Here is a 14,404-nt window from a genome sequence, read left to right as displayed (position 1 = left end):
GCAGGTTTAAGTCACTTCCGCATTGGCTTCATTTTCCGGAGCCGGCGTCGACGTCCATTTTTATATACAGTCTATGGTTGAAACATGGCGGTGCAACAAGGTGGGCTCTGTGGAAGAGGACCCACTCCCTAAGTAGATATGAAGGGTTCATTCAAAACTAATTCCTCATCTTACTACACACTAATTAAAACATAATTATGAATATTTTACTCAATTTCTGTCAATCACTCCCACTAAATCCTATACATGGGCCTTTTAATATACAAGAAAAATGCTGAGGCCAACAACAGAACCAACAGTTTTATTGAAAAGGTCAAATGATCCATTTAGGCCTCTCAAGGCTTATGTTTGTCTGTAGGTTTGTCTCCAGGTGAAGAGCCTGTATAGATATTTTTATTATAATGCACATGTGCCTCAGGACTTAAGATTTAAGAGAATGTGTCTCAAGAGTATCAAACTGTATTGCAGCAACAATGGATTTCAAAGATGACACATGACCTGCCTGCCTGTCTAATTAAGTGGACTGTGCCTGAGCGTGTCTCACTGTGTCTGATACTCTCTGTGTGTTTACTAATTCCAGTATTTAATAATAATGATCCACTACACCATCCAAATCACCAAGTCCTGGGAGAAAATGGGCCCCAAGTGACCTGTCGATAAAGACTGGCCACTGTATGTAAGTGGACCTACATCCTAAAAAATAGGACAGAAATGTTTTGATAGATAGATAAATACTTTAGCAGCTCACTTATATATGCGGTTTAGATTTTAGCCTTTAGCTGAGGTGTTAAACAGGGCAGTGGGAACAAAGGATTTCCTGAACATTTCCTGTCCTCCGGTGCAGAGAGATGAGACGTTGGCTGCTGCTGTAGCTGCTTCTCTGGCCTGAAGGATGTTGTGGAGAGGGTGGTTGGTATTGTCCAAGATGGCTGCATCTTATAGAGCACGTGTCTCTCCACAACAGTCCTGAGTAAGTCCAGACTCCTAGCACAGACCCAGCCTTTTTAACCAGCTTGTCCAGTCTCCTTGTGTTCTTGTCTGACATGCTGTTGCCCCAGCAGACTGCATCATAGAAAAGGACATTCTCCACCACTGACTGATGAAACATCTGTGTTCAGGGACCAGTCCAATTGCCTGTCCACATGCATAGCTAGGTATTTACTATGCAATTTCTGGAGAAACTGTGGTGGGATGGCTGCTTCTGCCGAAGCTGAAGCTAAACTTTACTGCTGACTGCTGAGAAAAGTCTGAAGGTATCCTTCATAGTCTGAAATGCCAGCACCTATTTAAAATAGAGTTGCAACTAACTCTGTATGTCTGTCTGTCTGTCTTTCTCTCTGTCTTATCTTTTGTCTACCTGCCTGTCTATCTGTCAGTCTGCCTCTCTCTCTGCCTGCCTGCCTGCCTGTCTATCTGCCGCCTGCCTGTCTATCTGTCTGCCTACCTGCCTGTCTGCCTGCCTGCCTGTCTATCTGCCTGCCTGCCTGTCTGTCTGCCTACCTGTCTACCTGTCTGTCTGCCTGCCTGCCTATCTGCCTGCCTGCCTGCCTGCCTGTCTGCCTGTCTATCTGTCTATCTGTCTGCCTGCCTGCCTGCCTGCCTGCATGTCTGTCTGCCTGCCTGCCTGCCTGCCTGCCTGTCTGTCTGCCTGCCTGTCTGCCTGCCTGCCTGCCTGCCTGTCTGCCTGTCTATCTGTCTATCTGTCTGCCTGCCTGCCTGCCTGCCTGTCTGTCTGCCTGCCTGCCTGCCTGCCTGCCTGCCTGCCTGTCTGCCTGTCTATCTGTCTATCTGTCTGCCTGCCTGCCTGCCTGTCTGCCTACCTGTCTACCTGTCTGTCTGCCTGCCTGCCTATCTGCCTGCCTGCCTGCCTGCCTGCCTGCCTGTCTATCTGTCTATCTGTCTGCCTGCCTGCCTGCCTGCCTGCGTGTCTGTCTGCCTACCTGTCTACCTGTCTGTCTGCCTGCCTGCCTATCTGTCTATCTGTCTGCCTGCCTGTCTGCCTGTCTATCTGTCTATCTGTCTGCCTGCCTGCCTGCCTGCGTGTCTGCCTGCCTGCCTGCCTGCCTGCCTGCCTGTCTGTCTGCCTGCCTGTCTGCCTGCCTGCCTGCCTGCCTGTCTGCCTGTCTATCTGCCTGCCTGCCTGCCTGTCTGTCTGCCTGCCTGTCTGCCTGCCTGCCTGCCTGCCTGCCTGCCTGCCTGCCTGTCTGTCTGTCTGCCTGCCTGCCTGCCTGCCTGCCTGCCTGCCTGCCTGTCTGCCTGTCTATCTGTCTATCTGCCTGTCTGCCTGCCTGCCTGCCTGCCTGCCTGCCTGCCTGCCTGTCTGTCTGTCTGTCTGTCTCTTTGTCTGTGTGTGTACAGTCAGTTTGAATGACAAACTGAATTCAACTGCTAAATGCTTCCTGACTAACACTGTACTAAAATATATTTACAGTGAAAACTGATTAAATGTATGTAAATCCACGTCTTGTGTTTGGTGTTGGAGCAGTGTGTTGGAGGCCTTCAACAGAAATGTCAGTCAAATGTATGATAAACAGCACAGACATCAAAGACGTCTTCTAATCAGCTGATTTGAGACAGCTGATTAACATCCTGCACCTGTGTGTAGCTTGCAGACAGAGCTGACCCAGAGATGAGTGAGAATTTGGCTTGGCAAACCTCTCAAACTCCTGGTATTTATTCAAAAGCGGCACCTCATATCAGAAAAATGTTTACACTGTGAGCAGCACAAGACTTTCCTGAACACGTTTATGTGGTTTTGGTGTTTAAATGTGGAAACAGGAGTGAGTTAAAAAAAAGTTTTTTCTGTTTTTGTCTGTTTCTGAAAATTATTAGTATTGCTGTTAATGGGGCAGTTGGATGGTCCTCTCATCACTCAGAGGTAGGGTGACCATTTCCATAACACCAAAAAGGAGGACATTATGCGGCATATCGATAAATTACTACGGTGTACATAGGACTCTGGTATACTCTCATTTATAGTACAATTGTGAGTGGTTTAAAGATGATGTTTGTGTAGCTGAATAGGCTACACAAACATACAGTGGCCGGACAGGGCATTGAAAATCCGGACTGTCCGGCCTAAAGCCGGACGCCTGGTCACCCTACTCAGAGGCTCACAGTTCAAATTCTGTAACTCTCTGTCCTTTGGTAGACGCACTGTCAGAAAGAAGACGCATTCTTCTACATTCTCATCAAAAATGGTGTCCGAAAAGTGAAAGCTGTGGCCATGAAGATTAGTTAAACAGACTTTTTAAAATCAGTTTTACACCTTCTCCCGCTCTAGCCTCTGAACATTCTGTACAATTCACACCCATTATAAACTCAAAAGCTGTTAGAAAAAAAGCATAAAACTTAAACTATCATAAATAAAAAAAAAAAAACTATAAAAGATGTCAAAAAGCTGAATGCAAGTAGAATAGCTGAAAGTCTTGGGACCCATTTAAAGTTGAAATTAAGTCTCTGGCTAAAAGTATGCAGTAAAAGTAAAGCAGTTGAGTTTCGCGAAGAGAGGAAAGCTTTCAAGGATTTGAACATTTTCTCCATTGACTTCTATTGTAAAAAATGTGACAAAATGCTTAATATTTCAGAAGTTATGAGACATATCGTTAAAAAAAGTAATAGCTGTCATGTCCCCATCGAGATGCATGTTTTGACATTCGAATGGTGCGGGACTAGATACGGGCCAAAAAATGCAGCAGAAGAATAATAAGAAAAAATGGCAACAACAACAACAACGGTGGGATTACTTTGTCAGCAATCCCACCAATAAGTGTGCACCACCTCAATGTCCTTCCCTCAAACTCTGACTGGCTGAAGTGTGGCTCTAGACCTGTGGAAGTCAGGGACCATCTCCTTGGTCTTGGAGGTGTTCAGAAGGAGGCAGTTCTTGTTGCTTCATTCACTGAAGGCCATCGTCAGACCCCTGTTCTCTCCTTCCTGCCCATCCCTGATACACACCACAATAGCTGTGTCATCAAGGTATTTCTGGATGTAGCAAGACTCAGAGTTGTATTTAAAGTCTGCTGTATACAGGGTGAACAGGAACAGAGCCAGAACAGTCCCCTCTGGAGCCCCATGTGCTGCTCCCCACTGTCCCTGAGACACAGTTACCAGCCTGATGTACTGTGGTCGTCTTGTGAGGTAATCCACAATCACAAACAATGATTTCATATCTGCAAATCTTGTTCAAAATAAATGCATTTGTTTTAGTGCTGATGAAAACGATTTCAGTTACTTTTTACAGGTTTCCATGACATAATGACTTATTATTAGCTGTTACCATCAACATTATAATTTTCTGATTATATAAGATGTATAAGTTCCACATAGGATTTTAGTAGCTATAAACACCATGACACTGCATGGATCATACCCTGACACCCCCCTATCTTCCATTAATAATAACAATTATAATAATTATAATAAAAAGAGATCAAATTCGAAATTACCCCCACCCCCTCAAAAAAGCTAATTAAATAGAAAATAAAAAAGGCCTAAAGAAATAATTAAATGAATAAACAATAGATTTTGTTCTCAAATGCACAGCTTCACAGGTCTTCATTTTTTCTTATATACAGCACCTTAGAAAAAAAATGTGTTTTTTTTCTTTTCTTAAATCTTTGACATTTCCTTTAGAAATGGCTGAATATCGGAAATAGGACGCAAAGGTACAAAAACAGTGACTGAAATTTACAAAGAGTCAGTGGAGAAAAAAGGAAAAAAAGGAGAAAGGACTTTTAAAGAACTTCAAGCAAATATAACTGCATATAATATACATCCCCTCGGTGTTTGTTGAGTTTGTGTTTGTATGTATGTATGTATATGTTAAATAAAAAAATCTGTTCAAAAAAAAAAACAAGAAATGGCTGAATATACACTACAGCATATCTCACTGCAATAAAAGCCCTGTTCTCGCTACCCTTTGTATTTATCTTCGCTATTTCTCCAATAAATTCAAGTGACTTCATGAAACCCTGCCGGTTGATGTGTGTGTAGGATGCAGGCTCCTCCACCACCTCTGTGTTCTGGCCAGGAGAAACTGGCCACGGAGGCTGACTGAACCCGACTCCCGCTCATGAAAGCCTCCTCCCGGCTTCACAGGCTCCACCATGACGAGTTCTACCTGCAACTGTGAATGCAGCGCGGACAGAGGCGCACACAGCTGATCTCAGGCCCGCGCCGACACATGGCCAGTCCGTGGGGGTTTATGTGAAACAGCAGTCAGTCACCGTGTGAGCTGTACCGTGGGCAGTGAATGTGTTGCTGAAAGTGGACTGGGGAGAAAAAGCCTTTAACAGATCATCATGCAAATTTTACATCAGGCTGCACGTGCACAGATTTAATATTCATATACATTTATGAGAAAACATCTGTTCATGTAAAAAATCTGGAATTTAAACGTGTATAAAATTATATTTCTGTTTGACAATTAAATATATTGCTCTTGAGTATTCCTTTACAATGGCCCCAGTCAGTAAAACATTTATTATAATTTGAAATGTTCATATTTCAAATTAAGTTAAATGTTTAATTATATTTTCGGTCATTTCATTTGAAGGTGCGAATCGGTTCCTGTCATGGTCCCGAGATCATTTGTATTTTTCTTTTTGTTCATTTCCTTCTCTACTCATCATGTGATCCTCCAGGTTTCATTTGTTAGATTTGACTTTTTCAAGTAGATTAATTAGAACAAGTAAAAAGGGGAAACACTGGTCTTAATTCAATCTTAATGCTGCCAATAAACGTGTAGAAAAATGTGGAAACGGAAAATGTCTGAAAGGATAAAGCCGCGGGTGGAGAAGTGTTTCTGGTGTTGGTGCTACATGTGCTCCCTGCTTGAGATCTGCCACAGTCACTCCCAGACGCGAGAGGCCTCAGTGGATATTTGCCCTCAGTCCGTGGGATACGGGCTCCCTGTGCTGGCTTGAGTGGAGGCGGGTCCACCCAGACTCACGGCGCTGCAGGGCTGTGGGAGGGCAGGGGGAGGGCAGGGGGAGGGCTCCTCTTTGTCGCAGGGACCGGCTGAGGATGGCGCATCAAGTCCAGCTCTGCTACACCTCTGGACTGACATCAGCTGGTGGTTTTCTGGAGTCCGGAAACTTCTGAAGGTTTCAGCTGTGCGGATTCTAAAAGCCCATCAGCTCCACTTCGTCCCGTGCTGGCCGAGGGTTTTTAGAGATCCCGGGGAGAGGAGACGGCGCACACACCGGGATCTCCTCTACACGCTGGCTGGAGTCTGGAGCGCTCTTGGCGGCGCGGTCTCCACCCTGCCTCCCGTTCCAAGATGCTGAACGACATGAAGATGGAGGATGGTGCGCGGACGGACGCCTGCTCTCTGTCCGGGTGGATCGGTGAGTCCGTGCTGTGTCTGTGGTGCTGTCAGGCCTGCAGCCCCCTCCAGGACCCGGGCTTCTCCGTTAGCTGCAGCACTGGGTCAACTTGATGTCTGAATTTCTGGACTATTCTTCTTTCCACCAGCCACAGAACCTTTTTTAATTTGCTTTTATTTCATTTTATATTATTACAGGATCACACGTCTGCTACTGGAGGCCTTTCTGTATTTCTTCTATTTCACTTACTTTTCGTATTTATTTGTAGATTTTTGAAATCTTAAGTTTAAAAAAAAGCTGCTGTTGATGAGTTTTTTTACAGGTAGATGAAGATCTCTGCTACAACCTAGAATTAAAGACAACACTGAAACCATGGAAGTCCTTCTATTATAACATAGGCCACTACATTAGTGTTCAACCCTGGACTTACTACATTCTGTGGCTTCCTCCTTCTTTCTCTGCTTGTATTATTTGTATTTTTACATTTTTCCTCCAGTGTTTTAGATTAGTTTTTGTGGCCTCTTTTAATTTTTCTTTCTCTCTTTCTTAATTTGTCTTTTTTCAATTTAAAAAAAATGTATTTACTTTAAACTATGTCACATGATATATTCAACTTCTAATATTAACCTGGAATAACTTCTTATATGAGGATGAATGCTTAGGCCTGGACAGCGGGTGGCAGACAAAAAGGCCACATGGGTCTTTGTCTTGACTTTGAGGGGAAACAGACCCTGAGAGCACATGTTGGTGTAGGCTGCTGTACATCAGTGCAGCTGATCCACTTCTGTGCCTTTTATTTCGGCCTTGTTCATGTGACACATTCAAGGAAAACAGAGCGTGCAGTGAAGCCCGTCCGCTGGAGCTTGATAGATAAATGTCTGCATGCAGAGGTATGCAGCCCGCCTCAGTGCGTCTCAGCCGCAAAACCACGGCGCTCAAAGGTTTCTCACTTGATTACAAAACAAAAGACATTTCAGAGTTTGTGGTTCCTGCGTGTCCGGTGTGCATGCCCCCCCCCCCCCGTGTTACAGTGTCTCCCTCCTCTCTGGCAGGCGCGCGCTCTCAGCGGGCCGTGTGTGCGGGCTGCACGCGGACCATCTCGTGCCGCTTCCTGCTGCGCGTGAACCACGCCTCCTGGCACGAGGAGTGCCTGCAGTGCGCCGCGTGCCAGCAGCCGCTCTCCGCCAGCTGCTTCTTCAGAGACAGCAGACCGTACTGCCGGGGCGACTACCAGCGGTAAGACCCCCCCCCCCCCCCCCCCCCCCCCACACACACACACACACCGGGGGCCCGGCTCAGGGCGGCCCTCACCGCCAGGTGTGCGCAGGGCTCTGTCCACCTCCACCGTGAGTTAGAGGTCAGCTTTGACCTCAGCCCGCAGGCTACGTGCTTTTCGAAATGTTCTAAACCCTTATTTTGTTATTGTAATTAATGAACAATGCAAATAATATAAGTCAAAGGATCTTTTAAATTATTAGTGTTTATTTCTATGGAGTAGGCTCAGCACAGATTTGAATAAATGAATAATTTTATAGGTTTACCAACTCTAATATTGCTGGTTGTTTAATTGTCATTTTTTAATGTAAGCTAAGAGTTAATTAAAGGGTTAATATTCATGGATATTATTACAGCATAAAATTTACTCTATGGTGTTGATATGAATTATAGAAAGTGAGCTTATTTTTGTTATTTGTGAAATATGAGAAAATAGCAACAGCAGGCTCTAATGAACTAATCATCTAATTTAGTAATTAAGACATAACATTAATACTAACAATGATTTCTTCATGACTTTATTTGAATATGAAAACTCATTGTTTAATGTGTTGGCTTATCTTTTAATTCAAAAATATTTATAAGGCTATGATATATTAATAATAAACTGTACAAGTCGACAGAATAAGGTTGTTTTGATAAGTGTGCAGGAGTTGTTTTTTTTTAACTGAATGGCACATCTGTATACAGCTGTTGTTTTAGAATTTAATAAGACTGACTAGGCCTCCAGAGACTTTAATGTAGTTTAAAACTAAGACTCTGCATCATAATTCACAAATTCAAAGTCTGTAAAGCAAAAAGCTGTAGAAATGTAGCATAAACATGTGAGGGAGCAGTAAATGTAGAAGAGGAAGGTGTGAGCAGGGCATCAGGAATCTGCCACCCACAGAATCCCCTCAGATTCAGTTTGATGCCTTTGGTGTGGCTGTGTTTGACAGTGCTGTGTTGATATGAGCATTGTTGGTTGGGAGGGGGGGGTGTCTCCTGCAAGTGGGTGGTCTTGCCTGTTGTATTGAGGTTTCTTCCAGACAGCCTGGGCAGCATGCTGACAGCAGGCCGTCTGACTGACAGATCATCCCTCTGCTGGGTTTCTCTGTGAGCTTGTCTGCTTTTCCTAACAGGTCTTTGTCCAGTCCTGGAGCTTTAAAAGCTCACTGTCAGGGCTTCAGTCTTACTGCTGTATGCTGGGCGTCTGGGCACCAACAATAGGCAACATGTGTTTGCAATATCAATATAATGCAGAGGCATCCTGGATTAAGTTCAGCTAAAAACTTGTGAGGATCTTTACTTGTTGATTTTGCTGTTTGGACTTTTTTTTATTTTAATGGCATCTGAAAATTATTGCATTTTTCATTGTTTTATTTATTGAAAAATATCACTTTCAACTTAGAAATCCAAAAGGAAAAATATAGATATAAAAGATTAAATAAAATATACTATGACAATCAAATTACAGCAAATGTACTGAAAAGCGCAGGAAGGACAGCACACAGAAAGGAGATAATTTTTTTTTTTAAAGTGTAAATGATGTGTTTAAAGAGCTGCCTTGCCTGGCTTTCTAAGACACATTGAGGGGCCCTGCCTCTCAAGGCCATGTCTGTTTTTTTGTCATGACCAGGGAACCACAACCAAAGACCAACCTGGGAGCTCAGGCTGCACCCAGGTCCCAAATAAAGTCCGGAGCAGGGTCTTGAAACTCTAAAACATACGTGGAAGTGTACATAGATTGACAGAGTCTCTAAAGCTAAATGGAATGTAATAAAAACATATATTACAGTGCTTGAAAATATATATGTAAAAAAATGTATTTCTTAATGTTGAGAGGCTGCAGAATGTTCACTGATTTAGATGTTGATCAAAATTAAGCTTATTTTCAAATAACATAGTACAGATGTGAAATATAATATAATTAATAAAATATAATTTATTTAAATTATTATTATTATTATGAAAACGCAAAGCATATGATTTCAGGAATAAATAATTGGAAGGATCATTAACCACTCTCCCAGTATGGGTCATGTTCCACTGTGCTGTATGATAACATTCAGTCTGCAGGCATTTAATTGATAAACAGTTTTTTTTTCTTTCATTACAAATATTGGTCAGATTATTGGTACTGGACTGTAGAAAGATGTGTGGACATTCAGTGCATTATGAAAGAAAAACACAACGATCTTCAAAATGCAATTTTTGGATCTATGTTCATCATCCATTTGTCTTTTACCTCATTTATCTGTCAATTCTTTTGTTTTTGATATTATGAATAATATAGCATATGGTGGGAAATTATAGTCAATAACATAAAATATTGCCCCAATTTATACATTACTGTCACAAAATACAATTTAATGTGATCATAATCATTTCAATTCAAGAACCCTAATTTGTCCCCAGGGGGCAATTTAAAGGGCACAAAGGGTAGACATTAAAAACACACAAAATACACAAAAAATAACACACAACCAGTGCAAGACAAATAATACACATTAAGAAAAACAAAAAAAACAACAACAATGATATGAAGAAACAACAACAATGCAAAAAAATCAACAGTGTAAAACAAAACAAAACCTGTAATATTATAAGGAGAATGATAATAACATTAGAGAATGACATTACTAGTGTAAATAAATAACTACACATTAATGACTCACTAACTGTATACATTTTGATTTAAAAAAATTAGCTGTGAGAGAAGATCATCTTAGTTCAATAAAAAACTATGTTACATATACAGTATAGGTGCATATTTGGCATATTTGGCATATGTGGTATACAATCATAAATAGCAAAATAGTAGCAAAATCCATTTGCAGCAAGTAACTGTATACTAGAGTGATATTGTTCAAGAGCATTAGAAATTAGACAAACAAAGTTTATAATAAATTTCACATACAGCTGATAGTGTTTGTGCTTTGATTGTGAGGTCATGTCCACATGTATTTTTTTCCTTAACTTTTCATCTTTATTTCCATTTTTTACTTTCAGTCCAGTTGTAATTTTCTCTGTGAATGAAAGGTGTTCAGGATTATAAAAACCTAATGTGAAGATGTGTGTACAACTTTAAAAGCTTTTTCAGTTTAATTTTGAAACATCACTCTTCTCACTTCCCCTGCTGAGTCTCTTGACCCTGATATACTTAAGGTTCTAGTTACCCACCAAAAGCCTCTGGTCAAACAAATGACCACAGGAAAGTCATAATGAAATAAACACCATGGTGGTAGTGTGGGAGTGGTACTGTTAGTGGTGGCAGATCATTTTGCTGATAACTGACGTGTTTTTTTTTCTTCTTAGGTTTAATGGCCTTGTTGACACCTCAGTCTGCTTCCAACACACTAACAGTCACTGCAGCATGGGTCAATTTACTGTGTTAACTTCACCTAGTATCATTATATGTGTGTATAAACAATTTATTAACTGTCTATATACTGTTCATAAATGCTAAAATATGAGCAGTTCCTACATGTTTCATCCCTGTGCATTTGCATACAGTGCTGATAGAGGATCTCTGAACAGTGACTAGTGGAGCATCATCTTGTTAAATGGTGCTTTTAAACCACTTGACCTCAGGAGCAGGTTCACACATAATGACAGGAGGACTTCTCACAGGCTTCTGCCTGTTTCAGCTTTGTCTTCCTCAGCTGTTCACAGATAAAAATACTTATCAGCAATAACAGAGAGACATCATGGGTTTAATCAAAGCTCCTCAGTCCTTATAGACTCAGTCTTTGAGGAGGCTGACTCTACATATTATTCATAGTCTCAAAGCTCTCACACCTACTCCATGACTGTAGATCTGGGTATGGACAATAGGGACATGTCCCTACTGATGTCACTGTTGATGAATTTTACGTACCAGCTCCCTCCCTACCAGCTTCCATACCTACGCTCTGTTACCACTAAGATCTGTACAGAAATTGTGAGTTGACAGGTTTGTGTGTTTTCTGCAGAATGTTGGTTATTATGAAAAAGAGTGAAAGACTGGGATATGGGTCATACTCTTCTATGATCTGGCAAGTTCACACTGAATTACACATTGTTGACCAGCTGCAGCCTGACAATAGCAGTGGTGGAGTTGGGGATGAGTGGTGGTGAATCTGAATCTGTCAGTATTTATAGTTTAAAGGTTTCAAATGTCTTCACGGGGAAAAATGAGCATCAATTGATATTATATTTAAATTTCATGGTCTTCATCAGGGTCTTTTTAAAGAAGAACTGAAGTGTAAGAAACAATCCAAACACTGATCTTCTTTAAATTAGTTATAATAATATAATATTTATTATTTAATTCCTCCCTCCCTCTTTCCACGATGGATGAAGAGCAGAGTTCTGACTATATATGTGCTCATTAGGATATGAACATTATTCATATAATAACATCCACCTGTTTTTAACACCCACCTGTTTTTTTTTTAATGAAATTTGCATACTCAAATGAAAAAGCTCACAACAGAGGAACTGTAAGACAGACAATAGGACTTCTAGACCTTCTCAAAGATAGGGAGTCACTACCGCTTTGGTGGTTTTCCTGGTTTCTGATGCTGATAGATATTAATAAATCATATTTATGTGCTTCTGGTTAGAGCAAGATGAACTGAATATTTGAGTTCTGGAGACTCTAACCGATTTAACCAGGTATGAAACGTCAATAATGACAATAGTTTAAGCATTTACACCTTCATAATAACTTTGTAACCAGGTCGCTGGTCAATGTAAATTATCCACAGTTTGTTCAACTGATTTGTTTGTTAATGTCAGACATCATTTTATTCTGAAAATTCTGTCAGCAGCAGCCTGAGCACAGACAGCAGGGTCTCAGGTGAGCTCTGATGTCACAGATAAAACCAAACCTACGCCTGTTGTCTACTACTTATGAAGCGTATGGACACTTGGTGTCATCAGATCTGATCTATTTTACACAGCCATACACAGCCATATTTTATTGAGAACTTGAGGGAACTTTCCTTTAACTTCTCAGTAAAACTGGCTGATCATGTTTTTAGTACTTCAGTGCAAACCCATTTCAGTCAGGAGAAACTTAATTCAAAATAACAAATAAACTTTTATTGCCATGTGCAAAACAAACGGGGAAAAGTATGAGATGTGAGAGTTTTTGTCGATTACCCCAAAATGATTATTTTGATGTCATCATATGTGAAAAGGGGGTGAGGTTGTGTGAAGTATAGGAAACCCTCCAACAGAAAAGAAAAAGTAAGGAAGAATGACAAATTAGTTCGATATATCAATCCTTAACTTAAGGCAGAGGGGGACTTCTAATGAAATAAGTAATGAGAGGGTGATACAGAGAAATACATGCTGAAAAGAGTATCATTATGGTTACATAATTATACTAATGGTGAAAGAGGTCATGTTCCTCATGAAGTGAAGATGACTGAATAAAACATATGGGGAGGCAGCAATTCTAAATACGTGTGAAAATTAGATATTCAAGATCAAATTCAAGATCAGAATGTGCAACATAATGAAAGGCAACGACCAGACTGAGATGAAGGTCATGTAACCAATAGAAATAGGGTAATGACTCAATTTAAAAGTTTTACATGTATCTGTCATTAATAATGACAGCTGATGGCAGAAGGAACGAAGGACCAGGGGTACACTGGGCATTACAGTGAACTCACTGGACATAGATGTAGAACAAAATAAAGCAAGGACCAAAATGAAATAAAAAGTCCTAAGACCAAACAGAAATTAAGGTCAGCAAAAAACTTATAATGGCAGAAAAAACGTTAGGGTCTGACGACCAAACAGAAATTATCAGACCAAACACCAATTACCAAAGGGAAATTAAGGACAGAAAAAACACCTTAAATAAAATAAAGTCAGATAACCAAACAGAAATTAAAGTCTACATTTGCTAACAGAAATGAAACCTCCACAGCCAAACTGAAAATACCAGAGTGATGAAGACCACTCTGAGGTAGAGATGAGGTATCATAACCTGATGTGCCAGGCTGACCAAATCTACAGAGATAGTGTTTACAAGAGTGTATGAATTTAAGTATTCTAGTGACAGTCAACCACCAGTTGAATTACAGAAGCACTTGTAATGACCAGAGTAGGACCACTGCCAGTTATATGCATGACTAAGCACTAGATGCAGAAATCTTAATTACGAGACAGTGCTGATGTCAGGCGACGTAAGAAAGGTTTAGAGATACCTTTCTGTAATTTAGCTGCTGGACTGAAAATAAACTAGGACAGGACGGTTGCTAACATCTATCTTTAATGATCCAGCAACCAATCAGGACTGTATTGAGGTTTAAATGGATTTCTTGCAAACCCCCTGCCAAAACCCATGGGTGGAGGGGGATCTGTGGAAAATACTGCAATGAATCAAAGGAATGCACAAACTCGTCATTTGTAAGTAAAGGCATTCAGTGATTAGCAGATGATACCAGATGTGCAAAAGAGCGAAACCCTCATCTGGAGGAGAACGTTGTTGTTATATTTATTCATCTGAGTCTGACAGGAGATGCAGAGCACCTGAAAACATGTATCAGTAAGGACAGCGATGAGCCTGAGCTGAACTGAGGAGGATCAGGAGGAATCATAGCATCTGAAAACATGTGGGCCACCCATGACATGGCGAATGGGGAACATTACAGAAAAATAACATATGACATATGTCCCTATGTCAAGAGTGATGTTGCTATATATTTCTCAATAGGGCGATGTGGTACAGTCTGTCAATCACATGGTAGCCCCGCCCTAACGGATACCCTACTTTATAGTCCTCTAAATTGAGCATAATTTAAAAAATAAACATCATGTTG

The 14,404-nt window shown here is 41.1% G+C and overlaps 1 long non-coding RNA gene across 1 annotated transcript; it reads left to right on the top strand.

Moving 5' to 3' along the window:
* The first annotated feature begins 5,615 nt into the window (after positions 1 to 5,615).
* Positions 5,616 to 13,666, top strand: LOC139611689 (uncharacterized). Its single transcript, XR_011686342.1, has 3 exons — positions 5,616 to 6,350; positions 7,382 to 7,565; positions 10,902 to 13,666. It is a non-coding gene; the product is annotated as an uncharacterized lncRNA (long non-coding RNA).
* Positions 13,667 to 14,404: the final 738 nt, after the last annotated feature.

This window comes from Trachinotus anak, unplaced genomic scaffold (assembly GCF_046630095.1).
Source record: "Trachinotus anak isolate AG129_WGS33_773 ecotype Australia unplaced genomic scaffold, CSIRO_AGI_Tana_v1 ptg000028l, whole genome shotgun sequence".
In the NCBI taxonomy this organism is placed as follows: Eukaryota; Metazoa; Chordata; class Actinopteri; order Carangiformes; family Carangidae; genus Trachinotus; species Trachinotus anak.
This window is presented reverse-complemented; position numbering and strand designations above follow the sequence as displayed.